The sequence below is a fragment of the Hipposideros armiger genome, unplaced genomic scaffold, assembly GCF_001890085.2.
Source record: "Hipposideros armiger isolate ML-2016 unplaced genomic scaffold, ASM189008v1 scaffold_561, whole genome shotgun sequence".
Lineage (NCBI taxonomy): Eukaryota > Metazoa > Chordata > Mammalia > Chiroptera > Hipposideridae > Hipposideros > Hipposideros armiger.
This window is the reverse complement of record NW_017731911.1, coordinates 295622-310615: the sequence shown is the minus strand read 5'-3', so window position 1 is coordinate 310615 and position 14994 is coordinate 295622.

The following is a 14994-nucleotide window of genomic DNA, read 5'->3' as shown; positions in this document are numbered from 1 at the left end:
GCTCTATAACTTCCAAAAATGAACTAGTGCCATCTGTTGCAAACATGCATTATGACTTTTCCGACAACCCAGTAGATTGAAGACCACTACTTGACTTGGAGCTGATGGGTCCTGGAAAAACACACTGTTCTACAATAAAATTTTAAAAAAATTAAAAAAAGTACAAATTGGTAGTTACAAAATAGTCATGGGGATATCAAGTACAGCACAGGGAATATAGAATATAGTCCCTAATATTATAATAACGATGCATGGTGTCAGGTACGTACTAGACTAATTGGGGGGATCACCTTGTAAGTTATATAAATGTCTAACCACTATGCTATATATCAGAAACTAATATAATATTAAATGTCAACTAAAATTGAAAAATAATTTTTTTAAAATTACATTGAGATACCATTACATACCCATTCAAATGGATATAAGTAAAAGTACTTTAGGTATTAGGCCAACTATCAAGTATGTGTATTCCTAATATACACTGGGTGGTTGGGAAAATGACCACTGGGTAGTGCAAACCTCAATGGACCTACTCATAACTGGACTTTGGCCAGAACTTCATTTAATTGCCACTTATTACCTAGTCCCTATATTTTCTTATTCTAACAAGGGGCCATGATTACAGTTTGGATCAAGGGCAACTGGGAATCTGTGGCCAACTGTCCTCAAAATGTTCAGGTATTTTCCTTCTCCCAACGCCCAGTTACCCAAGTAAATAGGCCCCTTTGGTAGAAGACCAGAAGGAATCATTACCATTTTTGTCACGCAGTGCAGGGTCTTTCATCCTGGAGTTCTAGCCTCTTGTTCAATCAGTGGGTTCTGGGTTTGAAAATTGGCTCAGTGCAGAGAAACTGCGCAAGTGAGTGTAACTTTTTATTGCCCTTGGCATCATCATCATCACCACCATCCTTGATTTCTTTTGATCATTTAATTTGAGTAGTACCCTTGTTGGCTATTTTGCCTGTGGTTATGCTATAAGTTCTATTAACCATCTCTATAACTCTTCTGCTCTGACCCCATCAATTGCCACTTCATCCCTGCTGTCCCCTGTGACAATTGCAACTCCCTGGCCTCAAGCAGTTCAGTACTATCACTTGTCCTCTATGGCTCCTAAGTGAGGCTTTGCAGAGGAGGAAACAAAGTCCACGAAGGTACACAATTTCCCTGAGATCACACAGCTGGGAAATGATGGAGGCAGCTTTGAACCCAGGCAGTCTGGCCCAGACACCATGCTTTTACCCAATACCCTCTACTGCCTGGGAAACCTGTAAAATAAGTGTTACAACAGACCTCTTGGAGATCTCCAAGGGCTGAGCGGTGGGCAAGGGGTTGCCTTTCCGTTTGTGTTGATCCACTGCCCCCAAGTGGCCACATCTGAAATTCATCCTCAATTGTTCCCTAATACTGTCAGGTTCTCCAGATGCTCTGCCTGCTGTAAAGATGGTCCAACCTCACGCTGCTGGGAAACCAACCCCCCAACACCAACCCCTCCCAACACTCCCACCGCTGCTGGCCTGGGACAGCACTGGCAGGTGACTTAACCATGAAATGATGAAATGAAATAATACAAGTAAATCACTGGATGAGACTAAGGACCCAAATAAACATCAGCAACGGTGCAGTAATGCTCAGTTCCTTTGTCTCTAAAATACGCGTGGCAACAGTCACCCTCACACCTTTGCTGCAATGAGTTAGCTTCAATGTCAACTGCAAATGTTGGGAATCAGTGTTCAACATGAGGTCACCCCCTTTACAAGTCTCCTTGAAAAATGCTCTTGGCTACCTTGGTTCCTGCTGGCTGGACTCAGCTCACAGTTGAGTAGAAGGCATAGAAGTTGCTGAGATGATGGGAGGTCTGGCGTAGGTCCCTGATTTGGAGACTCAGAGGGAGAAGTCTCTCTCTCACTGGACAATGTTCTGCTGCTTGTAAAGCTGGAAGGACCTAATTTCCCATAGTTGGGGTCATGGAAGTGTGGCTTTTCCCTCAAACCTCTCCTCTCTGGGCCAGTGGCGACTTCTAGGTGCGAGACCACCAGGTGCCTTCCAGACATGACTTCTGCCCATCAACACAGCCAGCCTGTGAGGAAGCTCTCACAGACCAGGGGAGGCAGGCTCTGAGTTAAGGAACTGCTCTAACACAGCCGGCCTGGGCCTGAGCTGGGATTTAGTCCTAGGTATGGAACTTCCCAGGCTTGGTCCTGTGTCACTAGAACAGGGTCTCTCTCCTTGTCAACATGGAGCCCATTATGCTGGCTGATCACCAGCCTCCCAGACCAAGATGGGGAGCCCTGCTACTGCTTGCATACCACATCACTGCTGCAGTGACACAAGAAGAAATCTTTCAGGATCTGCCTTATCTGGTTCCTAGGAATAAGCCAACCTTGTCCATCTCAAGAACAGAAGAGGCAGCTGGAAGGTCAGGGTGGCAATAGAAGAAGGTCTAGGCGAGGTGCTATGACTCAAATATTCCTAATGAGTGACGACCTCTAACCTTTGGAAGCTGCAGTGGCAATTTTGGAGGCCATACTTAAACATAGTATAAAGGCCACCAGTTTAATTTGAATCCTGGGAAAGAAATGTATATGTATTCCTTGCTCAGTGCTTCTAAAAGTTATTGTCTTTAAATGTCCTACCCAAAAGTTTTCCCAAGGATGACTATTGAAATGGCCCAGAGAGACTTTTCTGAATTCTTAACTCCTCTGAATTTGTTGCAGTAAACAAAAGGCAGAAATTCTGAAAAGGTCAGAGAAGAACATTAGTAGAACAAATCATCTTGTGTTTTCTAGAAATTTCCTAATTTTAATGTACGGTCATGTCAGATATCATGCCAGATAAATTTTACTTTGTGGGATTTGAGTCACAGCATCTGGGTCGTTATCCTGTGCTCTGGCAGTGGTAGAACCTTGGAAAATTTATTTCATCCCTGCATCATAGTATTAAGCATCCCCAAAGCAGCAGTGTGGTGACAAACAAGGCTGTAAGGATCACCACTCCAGCTGCTAGGCTGGCCAGAGTGGGCCAACACGGATTCAGACAGGGTGTTACATATACAGACACCAAGCTCAGCATGGTGTCAGCAACTTATGTTCCTGGTCCACAGGATGACACTGAGCTGGAGGTCCAGACAACAGATGGCATGGGCAATGGGTCGCTCTGCTGTGCAGAAGCCAACCCTTAATTCTAGCCAAGCAACTCACAAGGCTACTCACCTCCAGAAATGTGCAAGGCTGCTGGGCACCAGGGCAGAGCTGCCTCCCTAAACTTAGTTTTATCATCTATAAGACGGGAATATTAAGAATATCTAGAGGACTGCCAGTAAGATGGCGGAATAGACAGACGCTGTGCCAACTACCTCCCAGGATCACACCAAAATTACAAATAATTTATAAAATATTCAACCTTGGAAGTCCTCTGAACACTAGATGAACAGAACCTCTAAACGAAAAACTTAAAGAGGAGACCACGTCCAGTCTGGTAGGAGGGGCAGAGACAAGAGAGGGCAAACCCCGTGAGGGACACCCCAGCAGTGGGGAGGCTTCTCCGGTTGGGGGATAGATCCTCCGGCCACACACCGAGTTCACCAGCCCAGAGTTACTTTGCCGGGAAGAGGAATTCTACGATCGCCAGCAGTAGAAATTAGTGTGGACTCTCTTTGCTCAACTCGGTGAGAAGGATGGTGGCTAGAGAACCAGTGGAGCTGGCACACAGACTCGCTCGCTGGTGAGCACTCACCTGATCCCTGGTGGAGGGAGTAGCTTTGTGAGCGGGGCTCAGGAGCCTGCAGGGAAGGACTGAATTGAGCGCCTTTGACGCGGGAATTGGAGGTTTTGGGACCATTGTTCTCCTGGTGTAGAGCTTGCACACGAGTAGTGTACAGGAGGGTTCCATTTTTTCAGGGCTGGGCCCTCCCACCGAGGCTCAGGTACGTGACTGCATTGGTCTGGTGGAATTAGTGCAGGAGTGAGGATGTGCGCGCGTGTGCGCATGCAGCCTTGGATCCCAACCTTCCGCACTGCTTGTGCTGCGTAGCCAGGGAAACGCCTTGCAGGCACACTCCGGCTCCAACAGGTTGTTCATTGAGACATGGGAGTGCGTGAGTTGCCTTGGGTCCCTGCTCTCTGAACTGCTCGTGCAGAGTTGCCAGGGTGGCGATTGGCTGTTGGGCTCCTCTGCCTGATCTGCAAGCAGCTGATTGGAACAGGCTGAGACTGGGAGTTTTCCTGGGAGTGTGGGGCCGTCAGCTGTGCGCCTGTGTGATCTGCCTGGGGCTTTTCTGGCGAGTTTGTGCGGGCTGGTTGCCAGTGCAGGAGTGCATGCTGCTCTGACATAATGGAGGCCACTGACGACATCCTGTGGTGCCTTGGGGGCCTGCCCCACCCTCCTAGAGCCGTGTTGCCTGCTTCCTTCCATGAACAAACTAAAATTACAACTAATATAGAACAATTAACCTGGAGAACCATCTGAAGTCTGGCTGAACAGAAGTTTTATAACTAAGGATATAAAGAAGTCACGACGAGACTGGTAGAAGGGGCAAAGATGCAGAACCGGCTAACCCCAAACCTCTGTGTAGCAGTTGAGAACCAGGAGGGATTTCTTGACCATAGAGGTTCCCTGCCAGAAGAGCGAGAGACCCCAGCCCCACACCGGCCTTGCCAGCCCAGAGTACTAGTTCCAGAAAGAGGAGTCCACACAACATGGCTGTGAAAAACAGTGGAGATTCCTACCATCTGAGTGGACTAGAAGGTGGCGGGAAACCCAAGCGTCCTATTAAAGGGCCTGTGCGTAGACTCTCTCACTCCCAGGCACTCACCTTAGGCTCCAGTGGAGGGACAGTAACTCAGGAGGTGTTGGAGACATACAGGGAGGCACACTGAGTTGTGTTGCTTCAGATTGAGGGCTAGAGGTCAGTCGCCATTTCCCTGTAAGCAGGTCCTCCTCCCCTACAGCAGGCAGGTGGGCACCATCATTCCTGTGTTAAACCCGCCCACACACAGTCAAATCCAAATTAGATTGGTCTGGTGAGCTCTGCTGCTCTGCCCTGCTGACTCACTGGGACCCTGCCCCACCCAATTCCCCCAAGTTGGAGGCACTTGCTCCAAGGGCAGTCAGACCCGCCCATACTGTTGTAAAACAGTCAGAGCACCACAGACCCTAGACTGGCGGCAACTGGCCTTGATGTGCTCTGAGACTTTTGCTCAGTAGCTCCAGGCTCAGCAGTGGCACTAAACCAGAATTTACATTAACCTGGTGGCCACAACTCTCCCCACTCTAGTGACTCCCTGAGACCCTGTCTCACTCAATTTGTGTACCACACGAGGCTTTATCAGTGGCTGAACCTTAAGGGAGCCAGCAAATGGCAGCAGGCCTCGGGGTGTTCTGACATTTTGCAGAGTTATCTAGTCCCAGTACTGGTGGCCGCCATCCTCAGTTCACAGCAAGGCCTCTCCCACATGCTTCCAGGGTTAGCACAGGCAGCAAACAACTGTGGATCGCTTTGTAGCTCTTACCAGGTAGTTCCTGGCCAGTCAAAGGCAGTGGGTGACCTGGGCCTGCTCCAGAGCCCCTCCTAAGAGGCCCCAGAAACAACATATTTGGAAGTTGGCTTCAGACCATGGCAGAACACCACCCAGTTAGCCCCACAAGCCGCACATGCAAAGGGCAGTCTCAATAGGCAACAGAGCCTGGTGGGGCGAATCACACTCAGTGGGGTAAGCCCTGCCCCCACACAGCAGCCTGTAAGCTGTGGAAGTGGCGAAACCCCACAGCCAATCAGACTGAAGGTCAATCCTACCCACTGATGTGCCAATAGCAATCAAGGCTCAACTATAACAGGAAGGTACACACAACCCACACAAGGGACACCCCTAGAGCACCTGATGCAGGTTATCAGGGAGATTGTACCACTGGGCTCCACAGGGCACCTACTACATAAGGTTACCCGGCCAAGACTGGGAGACATAGCAGATCTACCGAATACAGAAACATAGAAACAGAAAGGCAGCCAAAATGAGGAAACAAAGAAATAACATCCCAAACGAAAGAAGAAAACTGCAGAAAAAGAACAAAACAAAATGGAGGCAAACAACCCACCAGATAACAGAGTTCAAACACAATGGTAATAAGGATGCTCAAGGAACTTAGTGAGAAATTCAACAAAAAGATAGCAAGCATAAAAAAAACCATAGGAGCTGGCCGAGTGGTGCGTTAGTTAAGAGCTGGCTTGAGACTCCAGAGGGCCCTGGTTCGGATCCCACATATGAGGGCCAGTGACACTGCCCTCCACAGCTAAGATGCTGAACAACAGCTGGGCTGCTGTGAGTCACTGGTGATGATGTAGGCTGCAGCCCCTGCTGCAGTGGGTTGCCATGGGCTACCATTCTAGCCAGCAGCCAGTGTGAGCGGCCAGCAGCTGCTGTGAGCAGCTGTACAGAAGCCGGTTTCTGATCTGCCTCGCCCAGGAAGAGTGCAATGATGGTGCCAACTTGGGCCAGTGAAGCAACGTCCTCCACAACTAGACTGAAGAACAAAAGGACAGCAACTTGTCTGTTCCCCTTCCCCCAATTCCTCAGTGCTGTTCCCATCTCCCAATTCCCCAATTCAAAGAAAACAAAAAAAACATAGAAACCACAAAAAATAACCAATCAGAAGTGAAGAGTACAATAACTGAAATGAAGACCGCACTAGAAGGAATCACAAGCAGACTAGATGAAGCAGAGGACCGAATCAGCGATTTCAAAGATAAGGAAGCAGAAACCACCCAACCAGAACAGCAAAAAGAAAAAAGAATAATAAAAATAAAGGTAGTTTAAGAGGCCTTTGGGACAACATGAAATGTAACAATGTTCACATCATAGGGGAACCAGAAGGAGAAAGGAGAAAGGAAGGGATTGAGAAACCATTTGAAGAAATAATGACTGAAAATTTTCCTAACCTGGCCAAGGAAATAGACGTATAAGCCCAGAAAGCGCAGAGAGTCCCAAACAAGATGAACCAAAACAGGCCCACACGGAGACACATTATAATTAAAATGGCAAAGTTTAAAGACAAAGAGAGAATACTAAAAGCTGCAAGAGAAAGGCAACTAGTAACTTACAAGGGAGCTCCCATAAGATTGTCAGCTGACTTCTCAATAGAAACTTTGCAGGCCAGAAGGGAATGGAACAAGATATTCAACGTGATAAAAGCAGGGACCTACAACCACGATTACTCTACCCAGCAAAGCTGTCATTTAGACTGGAAGGACAGCTAAAGAGCTTCCCAGAATAGAAAAACCTAAAGGAGTTCATCATCACCAAACAGTATTATAAGGAATCTTAGAGGGACTTCTTTAAGATGAAAAAAAAAAAGACAGAAAGAAAGAAAAAGAAATTAAAAACATGAATAATAAAATGGTAGTAACTACCAACAGTTACTTTCAATGTAAATGGATTAAATGCTCCACTCAGAAGACATAGGTTGGCTGAATGGATAAGAAAACAAGACCCTTACATATGCTGCTTACAAGAGATTCACTTCAGATTGAAAGACACACACAAATGTAAAATACAGGAATGGAAAAAGATATTTCATGAAAATGAAAAAAACAAAAACAAAACCTGGAGTAACAAAATAAACTTTAAAACAAAGGACAAAAAGACAAAAAAGAGCCCAGTAATCCCATTTCAGGGTATTTATCTGAAGCAACACAAACTACTTCAGAGGGACTAATGCACCCATATGTTCGTTGCAGCATTGTTTACAATGGCCAAGATGTGGAGGCAGTCTGGGTGCCTGTGGATGGAAGAATGGATAAAGAGGAGGTGGTACATATATACAATGGAATATTGCTCGACCATGGAAGGGAATGGGGTCTTGCCATCTGCAGCAGCATGGTTGGATTTGAAGGGTACTGTGTTGAGTGAAGTGTCAGACAAAGACAGATGCAATGTGATTTCCTGTATATGTGGAATCTAAAGAACAAAATAAACAAACATAATAGAAACAGACTCATAGATACAGAGAGCATCTTGATGGTTGCCAGATGGGAGGGAGTTGGGGTGGTGGGTGAAAAAGGGGAAGGGATTAAGAAGTACAAATTGGGGGCCGGCCGAGTGGCGCGATGGTTAAGAACTCGCTTGGGATGCCAGAGGGCCCCGGTTCGGATCCCACATATGAGGGCCAGTGACACTGCCCTCCACAGCTAAGATGCTGAACAACAGCTCAACCTGGAGCTGGGCTGCCATGAGTCGCCGGCGACGGCGTGGGCTGCAGCCCCTGTGGCAGTGGATTGCCATGGGCTACCGTGTGTGGCCAGCAGCCAGCGTGAGCGGCCAGCAGCCGCAGTGAGCGGCCGTCCAGAAGCCGGCGACTGATCTGCCTCGCCAGAGAAGAGCGCAATGATGGTGCCAACTTGGGCCAGTGAAGCAACGTCCTCCACAACTAGACTGAAGAACAAAACGACAGCAACTTGTCTGTTCCCCTTTCCCCAATTCCCCAGCACTGTTCCCATCCCCCCAATTTCCCAATAAAAATCTTTAAAAAAAAAAAAAAGAAGTACAAATTGGTTGTTACACAGTAGTCATGGGGATGTAGGGTATAGCATAAGGAATATAGTGAATAATATTGTAATAAATACATATGGTGTCAGATAGGCACTATTGGGTTGTTGGAAAAGTCATGACACATTTTTGCAATGAAAAACAGAAAAAATGTTATGACTTTTCCAACAACCCAATAGATTTGTTGGGGTGATAGATGGGAGGAGGTTGGGGGGCAGCATGAAAAAGATGAAGGAATTAAAAGCACAAACTGGTAGTTACAAAACAGTCATGGGAGATATGGTAAAGCCCAGGGAATACAGTCAATAATATGGTAATAACTATGTATAGTGCCAGGTGGGTACTAGACTAGTCAGGGGGATCACTTCTTAAATTATATAAATGTCTAACCACTATGCTGTACACCTGAAATGAATATAAAATAATATTGGATGTCAACTGTAATCGATAAGTTAAAAATTGAGGGAAAAGGTGAAGGGGAATAAGAGGTCCAAATTTCCAGGTATAAAACAAATAAGACATGGGGATACAATGTCAGATAGCTGCTGGACTTACCATGGTGATCACCTCTTTAGATATATAAATGTTGAATAACTATGAATAACCTGAAACTAATATAGAATGTTAGCCATATTTTAATAAAAATATTTTTATAAATTAAGTAAATTGAAAGAAAAATAAAGTGTGTAATTCAGTGGTTTTCAGTATATTCACAGAATTGTGCAACCATCACTGCTACCTAATCCTAGAACATTTCATCACTCCAAAAAGAATCCCTTTACCATTAGCAGTTACTCTCCACTCTCCCTTCCCCCTAGCCTCTGGCAACCACTAATCCACTTTCTGTCTCTATGCGTCATTTCATTTAAATGAAATCATACCGTATGTGCCCTTTTGTGTCTGGCTTCTTTCACTTAGCATGTGTTCAAGACCCATTTAAATTATAGCATGTATCATTACTTCATTCCTTTTTAGGGCCAAATGATATTCCATTATATAGATATATCATGTTTTGTTTATCTATTTATCACTTGAAGGACATTTGGGTTATTTCCACTTTTTGGTTATTATAAGTTGTGCTGCTATGAATATTCATATATGAATTTGTGTATGAACATATGCTTTTAATACTCTTGGGTATATACTTACGAGCGAAATTGCTGGGTCATATGGTAACCCTATGTTTAATTTTTTGAGGAACTGCCAAAATCTTTCCCACAGTGGCTGTTTTATATTGGTATGTATTTTTAAAATCATAAAAATCATTCTTAACAGCTTGGCCCACAGTATTCATCCTTTCATATATATTTACAGAGCACCTACTATGTGCCAAACATTGTGGTAGACACTGGAATATAGTGGTAAATAATAGAAAGCTGTCATCCGTGTGTGTGTATGCTTGTGTGTGGGGAAGTGGGTGTAGTCAGATGGTGATATGAGTTATGGGGAAACAAGCGAAGAAGGGAGCTAGGGAATTCTGGGAATCCTGGGTGAGTGTGGGATCGCTGTTTTAATCGGATGGTCAGGGAAGGCCTCATCAACAAAGAGAAGGCGGTTAGGGAACATCGACCTTCCAAGAAAAAGGAACTGCCAAGGCAAAAGTCCCCAAGCTGTGGCCTGCCTGAGGAAGGGCAAGGTGGCAAGTGAGGCTGGGGGAGGGAATGAGAAGGAGATGAGCACAGAAAAGTAACAAGAACCAGGTCCTGCAGGGCCCCAGGGCCATGGTGAGAACTCTCTGGTCTTCACTCTGAGAAGGATGGGAGCCATTGCAGGGATCCAAAGCGCATAGTTGTGGGATCTTACTGGGTTCGAACATGGTGATCCAGCTGCTGTGATGAGAAGAGATTGGGAAGAAAAAGGGATGGGAGATGACAGCAATGATCCTGGGGGAGATGATGGTGGCCTAGCCGGGGCAGCAGTGGAGATGGTGAGAAGGCGTCAGGTCCTGGATAACTTGTGGAAATGGTGCAACAGGATTTGCTGACTAAATGGTTGTAAAGTGTGAGGAAAAGTGAGTAGAAAATGATCCCAACAGGTTTTGGCCTAAGCAACTGAATGGATAGAAAGCTGTGCTAGTCAGTGAGCTCTAACTGTAGAACCCCAAGTGCCTGGCACTTAGCAGTCACAACAAACTGAGTCAATTAAAAGGTGGTAGGATTCTCAGTGAGGCCTCTGTCAGGGTTTATTCTTTGATATAGGGTGATACCTCCCTCCTCCTGATCTCAAACTCTTCGGGTAAAGAGCCTTGGGTTTTCATGATTTTTACTAGGTCACTGATCCTCAAGGAGATTTTTACCAGGATCCTTTAGAAGTGCTTGAAGGATGGCAGGCTAATTGAGTCATGCTTTTGCATAGATGCATGTGCTCTGTCTTCTGGAGTTTGCTCCCATGTCAATCTCGCATTGTGTTCTCTGCCTTCTGACCTACCACTTTCCATTTATTTAACGCTCATTGCACCAGGCACATGTCAGCACATCATTTAATACTATTAGCTTCATTTAATAGTGAGGAGATAGACACACTACTTAAAGTTAATTAACATAATCAAGGTCATAGGCACACTACTTAAAGTTAATTAACATAATCAAGGTCACACAGCTAGTACGTGGTAGGTTCAGGATTGAAACCCATATCTGGGCTTGTAACCATGGCACTTTATCTGCTCCCAGTTCTGGGGTGGATGTTCACTTGTTGGGAGTGTTTCCATGGGAACTGTATTCAGAGGGCCATGGGACCTTTCCAACTCTCAACTTTAATCCCAGAGGTCCATTCTCCAGGTTTTTCCTAAACTTCACCTTTAACTCGATTTCGAGCCTCATCCACTACCCTTGATACAAAGCTGTGCATCTCTTAGTCCTCGCCATCCATTAATTTTAAATTCTAACCTTTGATCAAGGAACATCATCTTCCCTCTTCTTCCCCTGGGGTGAGCAACGTCAGTTATCCAGGGAATTCTGCGCATTTCAGACGCCTGTCCAGAACTGACTGACCAATTTTCACCCAGGACTTGCCTCCTAATCCAGGGATGATTGGGCATGTTGGAAGTAGGAGGGGGAATGTCAAGATGATGAGCTGAACCCGAATTTCTAATACTGAAAATTCATATCCATTCTTATCATTCATCATAATCTTTCCCCACTTCTCCTTTCTACTAATCTTATTCCATTCTTTCTCCTGATTACCATGGTTGGTTACAGAATTTACAAACATCTAAAAGCTGATCATTTTCCAAATACTTCGTTAAATACTGCCCTAAATTGTACTTGAAATGCCCCATAACAATGTCTACCTTATAACAGTATGTGAAAAGCAACATTTGTTGCATCCTTTAAAAAACCTTAGCCAGTCCTTCGCTTCACTGATGGTGATTTGAAATAGAGCAGTGGGAAAAGAATGACTGGCACCAGGGCCACTGGACAAACACCTGAGAGCAGACATGGTGGCTTTTGGTTTAATCAGGTGGACCTGTTTTGTGCTCTGTAACCACAGAATGGCGAACACTTGGAAAAAAAACACTACAAATAACTAAGACTCATTAAAATATGCTAAAAGTGCTCTGAAAATATGCACTCCACCTTCCTTCTCAGAGACTCAACCTACATCACCTCAATCCCCAAAGTCGTAGGTTACAGTGAGGCACTTGTTCAGACTGGATGCTAAAATTTTGTTTTTCACTATTTACTTTTAACCCTATCATTCAGTGGAGGCAGACAAGTGTCTAAAAAGGGGAAAACAGCCACCAAGAAGCCAACAGGGACTCTGAAGAGGGGGGAAAAATTGGTAAGGAGCGAGCCTTGTCACTTCTCTGTTCCTGGGTGGGTAAGACTCATGGCCATGCAGACAAAGCTCTGAAAGATCCTTCCCAACTACTTCTTTCTAGTCTCACTTGCCCTGTGAAGCTGTAGGTAGAGGAAGTATTCTAAAGTCCTTTTCTGGACTGAGGACAGAGGCCACACCTTCACCTATCAGGCTAAGCATCCCAAATGCCATCAGCAATGGGTCTTAGGATAACCTGGGTGGATCCTGAAAATTCTGTAGGCAAATGGAGCTAAAACTTCAGGTGTCACTGGAAGCATTCATGAAACATGCAGACAGAAGACAGAAGGAAATGAGATATTCATGGGGCGTTTAACACTACAGAAATCCCCTGTAGAACAACAAATACACTGGTATCACAGATGTCCAAGTCTGAGTATTACTTATATTTTATGATGCAACACAGCCACTGAAGTCAAGCTGTTATCCACATGAAATGGAAAGCGATGTAACACAAAGTTTATGTAACCAAGAATATATTCAAATCAGAAAACACAGATACGCCGGTGGTAGAGTGATAATGTTATAAAAGATATTCCATGTAAGAGTTCAGTGTACATCAGTCTGGGAGCCTGTTACAATGTCTGTAATTTATTTAAAAACATTACCGTATAGTCAGTGATATTTTCCAAGGTAAAGTTTTAGTTCTTTGATGAACTCTTTTGTAATTAAAGACTAATTAGCACAGTACGTTAAAAAATGTTTTTGTTTTTTTTATTGGGGAAACTAGTGTCTTGTTAATTGTCATGAGAAGCTCTCAAAGACAAAATTAAAAGCATTCAAGACAGGCCAGAATAGTTTACGTGACTAGGGTGAAAGAATCCATGACACTTTCATCCCCTACAGACAGTGGCTGGTCCTGCTTAGTCTGGTTGACTCGCCCACTTAGAAGCACTACAAAATCTTACTTGGGGATATTGATGCTTCTACCTCAAGTAAACCTTTATACAGGGTAGTCAGAACATCTAAGAGGAGAGCTGGGACTTCATCCAGCTTACAGAATAAGATGTACCAACAGTTTTTGAGCCAGCTTTGAATGTGAACTGATGTTTTGTGTATTGCAGAATTCTAAACATGCTCTCAAATCTAGTAGCAAGATTTAAAGTAGCTCACTCACCAGATCAGATTGGTCGCCTTATCTACCAAATGCAACAGGCTTGGTGACCTTTGAAAACACTACCTGTTGGGTGAGGGAGAAAATCTCTTAGGAAATTGTTTATGAATAATTCTCTTAGGGTGTGTGGGGATGTGTGCGTGCGTGTGCGTCTCCAAACCTGCAAGCTGTAAATGATGCTTAGGGTTAGACCAAAGTTCTGAACCTACTGAGAGCTCAAAAAGTATGATATGAGAGAGATCAGGGGTGATGGTGGTTTGTGTAGATATAGGAGCCAACAAACCACAAGCCTCATGTACTGTCTACAAAGGAAACAATGTAAACACTAGGTTCCTGGTGGTAAGTAAAGACCCCTTGGACTACAAGAGAAAAATCATCCTTCTAGGCCCAAGGAGAGCAGCCCAGAGGGATTTGTACACACGTGGCCCACACGTTTTTCAAATCTCGTGCATTCATCAACATCTGTGCACAATTTGTGCACCGAAGGAAGTTATCAGGGACACAAAATCATACTTAAGGGTTTCTTTTTAATCGAACACTTACCAGTTCCTGTCAACTTCAACTGACTTGATAAAACCTGAGGCCTTGAAGGGAGCACCCTACTCTGTAATCCGAGAAGCCTAACCAAGGCACTACCCACCTGACAGCAACCAACTAAAATGGATTGTACGTTCTGGACCAGCTTCGATAGAATAATGATCTTTCACATTTGAATCTGCTAATAAGAAACTCTCCTAGTTCATATATAGAACAATTATTTGACAGAGATGGGAAGAAAACCAGAAGAACCAAGAGTTAACGGGTACTAGTCAGAAACAAAGTTGATGGGCACAACAAATTTTTACACTATTCTGAAAAACTGTCACTCGAATTTGGCTTTGGACTATGTGATGAAAATATTCAGATAAGGCCATGTTTAAAGCCACAGAACTTCACATTGTCACAAATAGCCAGTGTCTGCAAACTGCTGCTCATCTTGCATCCAACCCTAACCTCTCACCACTCCAACCTGGAGACAGGGCTTCAGTTACCATGTCTGATGGAGAGAATTATTTTGGTTTTAGTGTCTGGTGGAGCTTTAGAAAAGAGCACAGAAAAGCATGCCTTTTGTGCCAGCATTAACATGAACTTTAGCATACAATTCTGGGAAATTTTCATACCGTGTTTTACTTAATACTGCACATGTAATCAATTTTGCATGTGCCTCAAAAATTGTGCATGCTAGTAATTGAGAAACTCAGACCTCTTATATATAGTACACATTGCTATGGGACTTTTCCCTACAAACCTGGTATTTGTTGAAGAGCTTTTAACACCCATTCCTGTTACAGTGGATGGTTTTTATACATTCCTGTTGTACAGGGCTGTGCTAATTATTAGACTCCAATTACAGTAGGCTTTTTACTGAACACTTTTCAGTGGCAAGGATCCCATTCAGAAGCCCCTTTTCTCCAGTCACCTGCTTCTACTACCTTTCCTTTGCCTCTAAACAGAGCTATGAACTATTGAAGTGTGGGTGGATCC